Below are 14,746 nucleotides of genomic sequence, written 5' to 3'. Positions count from 1 at the left end.
TCGGAAGATGAGATTTTCAGCAATGGTGGGAAAATGCCCTGACATTTACACCTGCATGGGTCACAGCTTTCTAATGGGAATACAGTCAAACCTCAGGGATACCGAGGGTTCGGTTCCAGACCACTGCAATAAAGCGAATCGTAACTTTTTGCTGGTGGAAGGTCTTGTCTTCGATTTGCAACAAACGCAACGTTTGTGAAGTGCAATAAAGCTAACTGCAATAAAATGAGGTGCGTCTTATTTATAAAATGTGTTCCATCCATTTCTGCCATTCAGGACAGAGTACACCAAATATAATCGAACCTTGCCTGAACTCCACGCCATCACCCCTGCCCTACACCTGGGGACCCCCAGCCTGTGTGCCTCTTGATCCTGAGTAATTGATTTTCCTCTGCTTCTGTAACCACTATTGGAGAAAAAGGTTGAGGCTATTTAAAGTTTGGGGTTTTAACTTTCCTATTGCTTAGCAGTTCTTTTACTTGCTCCTACCGAACTGCTTGGTCTTTCCCAGTTCCTGGGTCTCACTGGCTTCCCACTCTACCAGCCCCTATACAGAGACAGTGGAGGCCACCGACCTCGACTTGCCTCCTCCTTCTCCCGGGAATTCACCGCCTCCCGTGGTCACCTCCTTCCCTCTGACGGCAGCTGGGGGGCAGGGAGTCTAGCTGTCCTACAGCCTCCAAACTGTCATTCGAGTCTTTCTTGCCTTAAGAAAACACTTTCCCACCAATTTCTCTCTCCTTCCCTTCAGGCGCAAAGGTCTTGAAACATTCTCTCAGCTGTTGACTTCTTTACTTGCTCCTCCATTAGCTCCGTCTCTCCACTTGACTGAAACGGCTCTTGCAGTACCCCCAGACTCAGTTTCTCATGTCTACACTCATCCTGCTTGACCACACCAGGGCATTAGCACAGAGGGTCTCGCCTCCTCCCTCACGTGTCTGCCCCTGGTTCCCAGTTGTCCTCTATCTCTGACAGCTCAGCAGCCTTCTTCCCAGGACTCCCACCGCCACCTGTGCGTTGATGCCTCCTGAACCAGAAACTCTGAACCCCACCCCTCTCACGAGCTCCAGACCCATCTACCCAACTCCCAAATGGATGGCCTGACTCAACAGATCTGAGCCAACCTTATTCTCTCTTGCCTTTCATCATCTGGTTGCCTCCCACCTCCCAATCTCCATCCTTCCTAACAGAATGCTGATGTTTAGTGGCACATTTCCATCCTCCCTTGCAGCTAGGTGTAGCTCTATGACTAGCATCTGGACAATGATATGTAAATGAAAGTGTCACGGGTTAATTTCAGGAAGAAGATTTAAAGAACACTTCCTTCCTCCAGCCCTTCATCCATCCACTGCCTGGATTGATGTGATAGCTGGAGCTTTAGCAGCGATCTGAGGACACGAGGGCAAGGAATGGCAGAGGAATGGACTGGGTGTGCCTCTGGGTAATTGCACAATATCAGCAAAGTAAAGTAACAGTGACTCAAACAAGTTAAATTTTTTTACACATAAAAGAAGTAAGTAGCCCAGGGTTGGTGTGGTGCAGTGGTCGGCAAACTGCAGCTCTGTTGACTAATGAGTTTGCCGACCATTGACCTAGATTCCAATAATTACAGGCTGTTGTTGTTCCTTGTGATTAAGCCCCTATCCCAGTGGTCGGCAAACTCATTAGTCAATAGAGTTGCCGACCACTTGTGTAGTGGATGGCCTCTGGGTAAACCAAGCAGTTAGGTAGGAGCAAGTAAAAGAACTGCTGAGCAATAGGCAAGTTAAAACCCCAAACTTTAAATGGCCTCAACCTGCCTCACCTTCCATTTTCTCCAGTAGTGGTTACAGAAGCAGAGGAAAATCAATTACCCAGGATCAATTACCAAAGGCAAGAGAGAATAAGGTTGGCTCAGATCAGTTGAGTCAGGCCATTCACTACACCAACCCTGGGCTACTTTACCTCCAGACTTCTTTTATGTGTAAAAAAATTTAACTTGTTTGAGTCACTGTTACTTTACTTTGCTGATCTTGTGCAAGAAGCCAAACTTGATTTTAACTACTATTCCATCCAAAGCAATCTCCTTACATTCGTTGTCTTGGTCAAGGAATTTTCTTAAATGTAGCCAGGCTAATGCACATAACTCTGACTAGTTCTGCATTATATCAATACACCATCAATGCTGATTGACAGATTTCTGTGCTGACAGCTTTTCATAACCAAACATGCACATCCTTATCGATTCCTTGAGCACCCAGGGGGTAGTTTCCTGGTACAGATAACAGTGAAATTGCTGGCTGTAGGGCATGTGCATCCTTAACTTGATCAGATAGAGTCAACTTTGCCTTGAGAAGTAGCTCTACGAGTTTGCACCCCAGCCCCCAGCCCTGGGTGAGAGAGGGGGCTTCCCCCTGCCATGCCAGTTCCTACCTAACATATGATGGCAGGACACTTGCTCTTACATTCATATTCATTCTCTCTCTCTCTCTCTCTCTCTCTCTCTCTCTCTCTCTCTCTCTCTCTCTCACCTTAATACTCTGAATTAGCTACAGCAGAAATATAGGAATGCCTTCAGCCTGAGCTTCTCTCCCCAAAAGCCTGCCGGGCTGCTACCTGAGGATGGGCCGCCCTGCAGAAAGCAATCTAGCGGAGCTGCCAACATTCAGAGTGGGTGCACGCATCCTCCTCCCTCTGTCACATCTCCCTCAAGACAGACAGACTCTTTTTCCTCCCGCAGCATTTGAAATAATAAAAATAAAAAAAGTCCTCTGCATCCACCCCCAAATCCTTCATATCAAGCCCACTCCCTCAAGTCCTCCCCAAATACCAACATCCAAATACCAACATGAAGACAGAAGAGGACAATTGATCAGTGTCTGACCCCCCACCAACCCCCCCCCCCCACTCTTTTCCCTAGAGTTCACCGGCTGCTGGAAAGAAACACCTCCTCTCGGGTGGTGGCTTGTGAGTGTCTCCTGATAAAGGAAAGTCCCAGGCAGAGAGAGGGGCCAACTTGTTTATTTCCAAACACAAGCCAAATTCCAGTTGTGACACGTACACTGGAAAGGGAGCTGGGCGGGGGTGGGGGGGGGGGTGGGGTGGGGGGGGAGGGGAGGAGCCGGAGTTGTTTATTTTTAGGTAAGCAACTCCTCCCAAAATCAAGTCCACAGCCCCTTCCCAGTCCTGTTTTTCCTGATTCTGCCTGGCCATGAACTTTTCATCTGGACTTGCCTCAAATGCAGAGGGTGGCTTCCTTAACCCATGAACCCAGGGGCTCAGAAGAGTGACAGAACGCTCCTGCACGGGGAGCCACCCTCCCACTCCACAAACATCTACTGAACGCCTGCTCTGTCCAGCACTAGTCGGTAAGGACAGCTAGTACCCAGAACCTGCCCCAGGGAGTTCACAGCCTAGAAAATAAATCATTGCGATGCTGGGTGAGACGATGCATTGGTGAATCATGTGCGAGACACAGGGAACCTGGAGAACGGAAAGATTAAGCCCTAACTGGGGGCTTCTGGCAAGTCTCCCTGGATGAAGTGACGCGAAGCTTAGTCTCCTGACCAGCATGGGTGAGGAGTGGACATTTTGTTTGTTTGTTTGTTTGTTTTATTAATTCTCATCTGAGGATATTTTTTCCATTGGTTTTTAGGGAGAGTAGAGGGTGGGGGGAGAAACGTGTGAGAGAGACACATGGATTGCTTGCCTCCCACACTCGCCCTGACCGGGGCCAGCAATGAACCTGCAGCCCAGGTGCATGCCCTTGACCAGGAATCAAGCCCATGACCCTTCAGTGCATGGGCCGACGCTCTACCACTGAGCCACACAGGCCAGGGCAGGAGTGGCCATTTTATTCCCAGCATCACAATCCCAAACAACTGCCTTCCTTTCCCTCAACCGTGAACATGAGGAGTAACCAGGCAGCGGTCAGTGTTTTAGGGGGAAAGCCCTGAGCTCCGTAACAGGGATCTGGTTCTAGTCCAATCGGCCTCTCCCAGAGAGTCCTCTGCTGTCACTCACCGCCCTCCTCGTGGGCAAACTACAGGCTGGGACGAGCAATGCAGAGCAGCCCCCTCAGCTCTGGCATGCTAACCTGGCTTTCTCAGCCTCCCTGTGTACCAGAGCCCGGGAGGGGATATAGGAGGAGAGACGCCCAGGCCAGCACCCACCCTAGAGATACTGGTCAGAGGCTGTGCCCCCAACACCAGTATGTCTGCAAAGCACAACAGGTGATTCAAACAGCGAGAGTTAAGAGCCGCCGTGGTAAACAATGTTCCCAGGACTACAGGGCCTGGCACCCCACTTCACAGGCTCACCCAGAGCCTGCCCGAGTCAGAAGCAGCGGCCACACAGCCCCTAAGTACCAGCCTTCTTCTCACAGGGATGGAATGATTTAAGGCCGAATTCTCCGAGTCCAGGGACAAAGACAGGCAAACAGGGAATCACACCGGATCCAAAAGCTCTCCCCCACCTACCTGCTTCCTGAGGGAGGGTCTCGCTCTCGCCTTTGTCCATTAGGAGAAACCTCGGGTGAGGCAGCGTCCCCTCCGGTCACTAACAGGAGGTCACCTCTCCCTCGGGGAGCCCCTGGTGGAAAACAGCAGGAGAGGGAGAGAGCCGGGGCCTGGGAGACTTGGGCAGGCACAGCCCGGCCTCCTGCCTGTGAGTCAGCCATGGAGAGGCCGCTTGCAGACAAGGGCAGGAGAACAAAGCTCCATTGTCCGTGCTCTGCATGGAAAAGCGGGCCGAGGCTAGGAGACTTCGGGGCCAATGGAGGTGTGATGAGCATTTTACTTATTTATTTATTTATTTACGTTCATGTTATCGAACCAACACTTAGTGGGCGCAGCACTTGGTGTGGGCCAGGCCCTTCCGAACATGAACTCATGGAGTTTCTGATCACACTGTCGGCCACAGATTCAGAGGTTTAAGCTTTCTTTCCAAAGTTAATGCCCAGGGAGGGGGAAAACTTAATTCTCCCCCATCCACAGGCACGTGAACCATGGAAGGGCAATATTTACCTACTGCGTTCAGCTACTACTGCCTGGCCCATAACGAGACACAGACACCACCTAGATCCAGGAATGCCTCCCAGGGTGCAGTTCTGTAGGGATGGAAATCTTGTCATGCTGAGGGGGAAAGAATTTGGGAGTCACACGTGCTTTGTGAACTTGAGCATGTCTGGTAGCTTCTCAGAACCTCATCTCCGTGTCTGCACAGTGCCCCCTACCTCAGAGGAGGGGTGAGGGGTGGAATGAAATAATTAGGAAAAAGGAGCTGGGCCAGGGCCTGCCATCAGCTCTGGGTTCATTCCCTTCTCCCATCTGCAAAGCACCATCGCTGCCATGACGGAGACCTCAGGCTGCCTCGCGCCCATTATCTCGCAGCAGCCCAGAGGGGATCAGTGTTACTATCCCATTCCCAGATGGGGAAACTGAGTCTCCCCTGGAGGAAGAGCTTCTCCCAAATTCAAAGCCCGTGCCACAAACTTTCCTTTGGTCTTTGATTCTGAATCCCTGGCCGCTGCCCCAGACCCCCGCCCCCCCCTCCAGGTCTAGGGTTTAAAATTTAAAAAAATCAAAGCTCGATAGCACTCCTGCTTTTCTGTTTCATTCATTTTATTTATTTTAATTCTCATCCAAGGGCATGTTTTTATTTATTTTTTAGAGAGGGGAAGGGAGGGAGAGAAAGAGAAACATCGATGTGAGAGTGAAACATCAGTCGGTTGCCTCCTACACATGCCCCGACAGGGTATCAAACCTACAACCTTTTTGGTGTACGGGGACGATGCTCCAATCAACTGAGCCCCCCGGCCAGGGCCATTCAGTTTGGTTTTAACCATGTCAGAAACACCCGCACACTGCGGGCACACAGCGCCGGAGCCTCGGTTCTCGCCGTGGTCAGGTGTCCAAGGCAAGGCCATGCAGAGGAGGTCTCATCAGGGACAGGCAGCTGGGGTCCTGGGACTTTCAGCGTGGCACAGACTAAACATCATCATCCCAGTTAGTGTTCTTGGCATCAAACGTGCCTCAGCCAGGAAGTCAGGGAGGAAATCCTGCTGACACCACAGAGGCCAAATGCTTGGGGTTCAATGAGCCTCGATTTCCTCAGCTGTGAAATGGGAGTGGGAAGAACGCTGCTGAACTCAAAACCTGGAAGATTTCCTGTCCTCCTGCCTCGGGAAGCCCTATGGGTACCTGATTCAACCCCAACATTGCCCCACACTTGAGCCACAGAGCCTGTGTCTGGAGCGTGGGAAACCAGGGCAAAGAGAAGGGCAGCAACTCGCAGATTCCCACGTCTGAAGGGTTAGAGCTATTGGAGATTAGCGGGTGGGGGCCATCCAGGTGAGTTACTATTTTGATTCAACAAAATCTCAGTTCCCAGTCACCAGGGCTGCCCCTCTGCCTAGGAACCACAGCCAGGGTCTCTACTGCTGACCATAAGCCATTGTCTGGTCAGGCACTCCTCTCCTCCCCTCACCCCACCCCCAGCCCCAGCCCCAGCCCCACCCCCACCCCCACCCCAGCAGCCAGAGGTGAGTTTTGCAGCCCAAGGTTTCAGGGTCAAGTGTGCCTGTAGGAAATGCCAGCCCAGCCACTTCCAGGCAACGTGACCTGGACAAATCACCCAACACCTGTGCCACAATGTTCTCGCTCTGAAATGCTGCACAGGGATAATGATCCACGTGCCGCAGCACAGCGCCCAGCCAGTGCAGGCCCAGCCAGTGCAGGCCCCGGGGGATGTCTGCTCCCTTGAAGGCTCTAGTCAGCCTCTCTGCCACGGCAGCACAACCGAGGGCTGTGGCACTTTCCCAGCACCACTCGGCCCTTTTCTGAGGAGAAGGGGATCCTGAAACACTTTTCCTCCCCTGTGAGCAGCACAGTCTTAAGCTTTCCACACTCTTGCTGACAGCATTCTTGATCCCGCCTTCACTTTCCCATAGGACCTGTCAGCACAGAACATCAATCATTAACGTAGAGGTCCACCTCCCTCCATACACTGTGAGGGCCCAGCAGGAGCAGGATCTAGGTCCCCGACCGATGGATTGCCAACACCGGAATTACTAGAAACTACTTTTACGATGTTCTGGGGGGAAACCTACACTTCCCAGAGAAAGTACAGGAAGAAAACTTTCAGTTGCTTGCTTTTCTTCAATTTTGATTGATTGATTGATTGATTGATTGATTTTAGAGAGAGATGAAAGAGGGTGTGTGTGTGGGGGAGAGAGAGAGAGAGACATCAATTTTTTGTTCCACTTATTTATGCATTTATTGGTTGGTTCTCATATGTACCCTGACTGGAGATCGAACCCGCAACCTTGGCGTATCAGGATGACACTCTAACCAATTGAACCTTCCGGCCAGGGCCAGGTGTTTTCAGAACGTTTGGCCTTTTCTTTTTACTTTAAGAATGTTATAAAGTTCATGCCCAATTTCACAAGTGCAGCTTCCCGCCTAGTATTAAATGCTTTGAGAAATGAAAAGGTGTGGCTATTGCTTCATCTAGCTGCTCTGCTAACCTAATCCGTGCAAGCTGTTTCACACCTCCAGGGCCTTGCTCAGAAGGCTCCCTGGCCTGGAATGACTTCCCCCTGCAAAGCCTTTGGGCTACAAACACCACCCCCCCATCCTCCCACCTTCCTGCCCCCCAGGAAAGACTGACACCCGTCTCCCTCCCCATACACACACACACACACACACACACACACACACACACACGTATATGTTTTTAAGAGTGATTTAAATTTTCCTTTTATGCTTTTGTTTCTCAAATTTTCCACAATAAGCGTATGTTGGTTTTATAATGAGATATAGAGAGTATTGTTAGAAGGAAGGAAGGACAAAAGAAATTGCACTCCGCACTGTCATAGGAAGAGAACAAGGGCAAAGACACACTGAGCCACCTGCCCCTGTGTTGTCCCAACAATAGAGTACCTCTGTCATCAGGTACAGATGGCTCAGGTGTCTTTCCAAACATTTGCCTAGGGTGGCCCAATCCCATAATGAACAGATTCCCATCTATGACAATGATGACAATATGAATAATCATAGTTTTATTGAGCATTTACCATGTGGTAGGCACTATTCCATTTCTTAACTCATTCACATTTATTTCTTACAATGACTCCAAGACAATTACTATTATTCCCCTTTTACAGATGAGGAAATAGACACAGAGAGATTAGGTAACTATCCCGAAGTCACACAGCTACTTTTTCCTGATTTTCTCCTTTGGCTGCTGCCTTAATTTGACAAAACCAGGTTTTCATGCTCACAGAAGTAAGTTTGCTACCAAGGAAACTCCCTTTATGTGAAATGACCTGTTCCCTCCACTCTCTAGTCAATTACAGCTGCCTTCCCATGTCCGCTCTCCCCTTCTTCCTGACCTTTGGGTATTCCTTATTTTAGTAACCAGTGGTTGCCACGAGACCCCGTTCTAGCCAGTGAAATGTAAGGGGAAGCCTATTCCACAGTTCCCAGGAAGTTAGTTTTCCTCATTAAAACAGATGGGAGTCTGATGGAAAAAACCAGGTTTCCTCTCCCCTTCCGCCTGCCTGGAATGCAGATGTGAAGCCTACAGACACAGCAGCCATTCTGAGAGCATGAGGGAACCGGTCATATGCTGAGGATGACAGAGCACAAAGGTAGGAGTCAGCATGTGGCCTAGGACTGCCTGCCTCTGGATTTCTGGATTCAGGAGAAAATCACTCCCTTATTTGTTTAACTTGGTGTTATTTGGATTTTCTAAACGTGGAGCCACATGAACCCTAATGGACACATTAATACCAGATTATAATTCCAGGGTGATGAAAATGACTCCTCATATCTCACTGTGCGCCCACAAGCAGCCTGAAAAGTATGTTTGTGCTTTGGGGTGTCCCAATAAAACACAGACTGGCCAACCATTACTTGTTACGAGGAGCCCGCCTCGCTGCTGCCAGTGGCAAATGGCCATTAATTGGCATTGTGTCTGTGCTAAGCTGACTTGCTTTTGCAACTTGGAATTTTTGTGAAGAAACAAAAAGCGCTTTATGGCAAAGGCGTTAGTGCCACAATGGGACCTTTCTGCTTTGGTTATGAAAACACATTAAGAGCTTAGCTGCACCACAAGCAAGCGGCCAGGAGACCCGGCTGAGGCCTCAGCCTTCCTGACCATCCTCCACTCAACAGGCTCGAAGGGCCCCAGTACTCAGGAGACAACGCTGCAGGCGGACACCAAAGCTCAAAGAAGGACTGTGATGAACAGGCTGTGCCCCCAACACTGCCTGTGCACCCTCCTGACCAGCCCGCCACACAGCGCTCACAGCCTCCCCATCCGCCAGCCATGTGCAGCAACAAGCTCGGGGATCTCATTCCCACACCTGCAAAGGTGACGTGGCCCCAGAAAGAGCTCAGAGGCAGGGATACAGAGGCAGGACACTGAGCAACCTTCCCACACTTGCTAAGTCAACCCTCCCTATATGCTCCCAAGGCCCAACGTGAAGACAGAACGAGACGCTGTGAGTCCACTGCCAGGTTCCCCGACAGAAAACTGGTGGACGTGCGCACGTGCACACACACCAAGGCTCACCGAGAAACACGTCTAACAATCATCGTGGCGGCCTTTTCTAGTAATATTCCCAAACTGTAAACAAACCAAATGCCCATCACCAGAATGGATTCAATACGTGTGCTAATCATTCCATGGAGCAATTACTACACAGCAATGAAAGTGAATAAACAGCAGCGACGTGCAACAAAAAACGCATGCATTTCACAATTTGAGCAAAAGAAGCCAGACACTAAAGGATACGGTATAATTCTCCTTACAGGAATTTCAAAAAACAGGCAAAACTACATTGTAGCGCTTAGGAATGAGTATTAGTGGTGACGTAATTGTTTTAAGAAGCAAGGAAGTGACTACGATGAGTCAGGCCAGGGTTACTTTTGGTCATAAGGGAAGGAGATAGGACGAGGGAGACTCCTGGGTGTTGGCAGGGTCCATTTCTTGGTCTGGCAAATGATTACAAGGGTGTTCACTTTGTGAAAATTCACCAAGCTTTACATTTATGTTTGGTGTACTTTTGCAATATAAACAGCTAAAAATAAAAATGAAAAAGGAATAATGCCGGCCCAAAATGGGGCTCAAAAGAGAATTAAAACCCATTGCTGCTAAGAATTGAGCCAGGAAGTGGTATTTGCACACTTTAAAAAGAAGTCAGACAAGCATTCTCTGGACAGCCTTCAGCCAAGCAAATCATAGCACTGCCCAAGCACTGAGCAGAAGAGGCAACTGAGCACCTACTGTGCGAGTGCCAGGCACACAGAGCCGTCTCAAACCTTCTCAACAGCCCTACTTCACGGACAAGGGCACTGAGGCTTGGGAGGTCAAGTTACCTGATTACCGTACACTAAGGCTACTCCGCTATTCAGTGTAAGGGCTCCGATTTCTCTAGCTCTCGGGTTCTTCCCAATTCCAACTTGTCTGAAAAAGGTCCCTGGAACTACACAAAACGACGCTCACACTGGCGTCACGTGTTGTACCAAGCCCTTTCACATGATCTCATTTAATCCTCACAACTCTTCAGGGCGTCTTATTATCACCAACATTCCCCTTTCACAGATGAGGAAACTGAGGCTCAGAGTGAAGCGACATGCACAAGGTCACTGAGACCTAGGAGAACAGTAGTGGAGGGCAACCCTGCCACCTTCGGAATGGTTCTCCCGGACTGTTGGTTCTGCCATGATTCGCAGTCCTCAGAAGAAAGGATCAGAAGTCCATGGAAAAAGGGAAAACCACAAGGTTATGTCAGGTCAGGGTGTAACAGATGGAGAGGAAGTGGCCCAGGTGGATTGATGTGGACAGAGACTACCTACTCCTTGCCTGCCAAGAGGAAGGGGGCAGGGTGCTGGCCTTTGCAGGCCGCAAGCTGGGATTATGCGAGGACCCCACTACCTGTGAGCCAAATCTGCTCACCCCTGCACGCTGGAAAAGGGGGCTGAGGCCAAGTCTGAGTCTCACCCCTCCTCCCCAACACACGCCTAATGAGATTCTGGCCTCTTTAACCAATATTTTTTTATTCAGTGTTTCAAAGGCACTTGGCCTAGGAAGCAGGGTTGTGCCCAGATGCCTGGAATGCAGAAACCTGGGTTTTCCCTCTTCCACAGGGGATCTGTTGGAGCGTCAGAACTGGCTGCCCAGCCCCTGGGCACCTGGGTTCTCTAATGGGTCTGTTCAAAATTCAGGCCAAGCCCTAGCTGGTTTGGCTCAATGGACAGAGTGTCAGCCTGTGGACTGAAGGGTCCCCAGTTCAATTCCCAGTCAGGGCACATGCCCAGGTTGCTGGCTTGATCCCCAGTGAGGATCATGCAGGAGGCAGCCAACCAATGATTCTCTCATCATTGATGTTTCTCTCTCTCTCTCCCTCTCCTTTCCTCTCTGAAATCAATAAAAATATATTACTTAAAAAAAAAAATTTTTCAGGCCAAGTCTTAGTTAACACAGGACAGAGCGCCTAGTGGAGACAAGTGACATATCCACTCTCTAGGATGTTACCCTGACCCTAAAGCCTACATCGTACCCCTGCTCTTCCTTCACCTACTTTGTTTACATCAGGAAACGGAGAGTCAGAGGACAGAGAGGGGCTGGGCCCACAGCGGAGTGGTGTGGGGCAAAGAGCATGACTCTGAGTCAGAGGGGGCTCACTGTAAGCTCCGGGCACTTACCACACGGCAGGACTACCGGCCCGTATGCTACTACTCAGACCCTCAGAGATCCTCAGCTGCAAAGTGGGCAGCGTGGCCCCTCCCCGCAGGTGGGAGGACTCAGAGGGACGATAAAATGCTCGGCACAGGGCTAGACACGTCCCAGGCACCCAAGCAATGGTAGTCATTATCCTAACTGCCCAGAGCCAGGATTCCAGCCAGGACTCATGACCGCATGTCCGGTATGACACCCCTGAGCCCATGGACACATCCCCCAAAGTCCACCCAAACCCAGCCACTCGGACCATGAGAAGTGGCCTGACTTCCTGTTCCCAAGACCCCAGAGGCCTTACCAGGGCAGCTGCCACCGTGGGCACTGGCTCCCTCTTCCCCCAGGCGGCAGGTAGGGGAGCAGGAGGTACAGGGCACATGGGGGAGTACTGGTGCCCAGGTAGGTTTCACTTCTCTCCTCTCCAAGCCAAATCAGCCCCTCCTGGGGGCAAGATAGCAGCTGCCGGTCTACGTTCTAGAACAATACTGTCCTACGAAAGTATAATGCTAGTCCCTTAGGAAATTTTATATTTCCTAGTAGTCACATTAATAAAAGAAACAGATGATACCAATTTCGGTGATACATTGTATTTAACGGAACGTATCCAAAATATCCCTTCCAGTATGTTATAAAGCATACAAAATCAGTATTGAAAATTACTGAGGTATTTTACATTTTAGGTGCATCTTGTCTTCTAAATCTGCTGCATGGTTTTAGCGAGAACACATCCCAACTCAAACTAGCCACATTTCTAGGGCTCACCAGCTGTCTGTGGCCAACAGCTACCACATTGGAAAGAGCAGAATAAGTGTTTCCATTATGGTAGAAAGTTCTACAGGACAGTGCAGGTGTCCTCTTTTCATTCAATCCTGGGAGTTTCTGGTCCTGAGGGGGGGGGGGAGAGAGTGGCATGGGTGGGGCTCCTCCTTCTGAATTACCAAGGGGGGCTGATTTCTCCGACTGCTGGGGACTTGACAGGAAATACCTGTTAGTCTGGCTATGAAAATGTTTTCCCCTCCTTCTTCCTCAGGCTTGGGCAGGGCTGGGGGGTTTCCATGACACCTGCAGAACCCAGAGCACTGTCCCCCAGGGAGCTGAGCCAACACCCACCCACTAAAGAGAAAAATCCCACCTGGGGATTCCAGGGGGACAGCGGTTAGACAAAAGACTAAGGCTGACCCTCAGCAGGGCTCTGGGCAGCAGCCTCTTAGCTGGACAAACCCCAAGAACACCAGTTACCAACTGCAAAGGGGAAGGTTTGACTCCTGGGGTTCCCAGCTGCCAGCGCAAAGGCCACGCCCTCCAGAGAGAAGAACAAGAGGGAAGGGAGCTGGACATAACCGAAACGCCCAACCCCACAGGCAGGATGGATAAATGTGGCCATATCCATATGACTGCGTATCAGGGAGCCATGACAAACTCCACAGTGAACACACATGGCTTTTCTAATGAAAAGTAAGCTTTGTTGAATGTCGTCCCGTGCACCAAAAGGTCACCGGTTTGATTCCAGGTCAGGGCCCATGGCCAGGTTTCAGGTTTAATCCCTGGTTGGGATGCGTGCGGTAGGAAACTGATCAGGTGTTTCTCTCTCACATCCATGTTTCTCTCTCCCTCTCCATTCCTCTTTCTCTAAAATCAATAAAAAAACATTTTTTTAAAAAGCTATGCTTTGTTAAACAACCACACTAAGCTAGAATTTTCACCTATACTACCAACTTTCATTATTGCAAAGTCATGAGTCGGAACAGTATTTTTCTTATTTTTTTTAAATCCTCACCTGAGGATATTTTTCTAGTGATTTTCAGACAGAGTGGAAAGGGAGGGGGAGAGAGAAAGGGAGAAACATTGACATGAGAAACATCAATTGGTTGCCTCCCGCACTCGACCGGACCAGGATGGGGATCGAACCTGCAACCAAGGTATGTGCCCTTGACCAGGAATTGAATCCGTGAGCCTTAGGTTCATGGTCCGACCCTCTAACCATTGAGCCAAACTGGCCAGGGCACAAGTTAGAACAGTATTATTCCCTTACTACCAGAGGGAGAGAGCAAGGCTTCCCCACCCCCACCCCCGCCTTTCCCCCCAAATCAAATTAGCTTGCCCAAGATGGCCCAGCCAGGAAGGACCAAAGTAACATTGAGCCAAAACCCACCCATCCCCAGACCCCAAATGTAGGAGGATTCTACAGCCTTCTGGTGTGTTTCATTTGGGGCTGGGTGGGGGTTTGGGGGGGAATAACACTGTCAAAGTGTCTTTACTCTTTAATGACAATATGCTTTACTAGGTGCCTATCTGCCTGCAGACAAGGACAAGGAGGAAGTATAGAGATATGAAAACAGTTTAGGGTTAGGTCAGGGCAGTAAGCCAACTGTTTTTTAAACATTATCTATTATACTGCTTATGCAGCGCATCATTTTTTAAAGGCAGCTATCTTCTGGAAGGAGAGAAAATGAGAGAAGCACTAAGGACAATAAGCATATACAAAGCTGTCCTGGTCACCCCCAAGGTCTTAAGTCCCACCCCCACCACACCCCCACAGCAGGTGGGGCTGAGACTTGAACTGTGCTGGCACGGTGCTTCCAGTGAAACTGAAAACACATCAAAGAACTGGGTGGAGGCATGGCCCATGGCAACCCCTTGGTGACACCAATACCTGGCACAAAATGGGAGAGACAGCCTCAAATATACTAACAGCTAGCTTGTTTGTGGTGTCCTGGCACTGTTGCAAGCGTTTTGCCTACACTAAATATAGTAAGTAGCTCATTTAAACCACACAACCACCCTATTGAGGTAGGTAATATAATCCCTCCCGTCTCACTGATAAGGCAACTGGGTCATGGGCAGCTTGGTAACTTGCTCAAGATTACACAGCGAGGGAATGGAGGCTGGGATTCAAACCAGGCAGTCTGGCTCCAGAGAACTCTGAGCCTCTATGCTATATTGCCGGCTGCCTGAATCGGTGTGAATCACCCGGCTGAGGTGGAAACTGTTGGCACCTTCTTGGATTAAGAAACAATCCCTCCTG

At 49.9% G+C, this 14,746-nt stretch overlaps 2 protein-coding genes across 2 annotated transcripts in view; both read right to left on the bottom strand.

Moving 5' to 3' along the window:
* KSR1 (kinase suppressor of ras 1) overlaps window positions 1–14,746 on the bottom strand; it is a 147,507-nt gene that overhangs the window by 81,445 nt on the left and 51,316 nt on the right. The window lies entirely within an intron of this gene.
* OMG (oligodendrocyte myelin glycoprotein) overlaps window positions 7,672–14,746 on the bottom strand; it is a 411,522-nt gene continuing 404,447 nt past the window's right edge. Inside the window, exon 2 of the mRNA XM_079799249.1 lies at window positions 7,672–11,723. The gene's annotated coding sequence lies outside the window, so the exon portion shown is untranslated. The remainder of the gene's footprint in view (window positions 11,724–14,746) is intronic.

The sequence above is a fragment of the Cnephaeus nilssonii genome (assembly GCF_951640355.1).
Source record: "Cnephaeus nilssonii genome assembly, chromosome: 19".
Classification (NCBI taxonomy): Eukaryota; Metazoa; Chordata; class Mammalia; order Chiroptera; family Vespertilionidae; genus Cnephaeus; species Cnephaeus nilssonii.
This window is presented reverse-complemented; position numbering and strand designations above follow the sequence as displayed.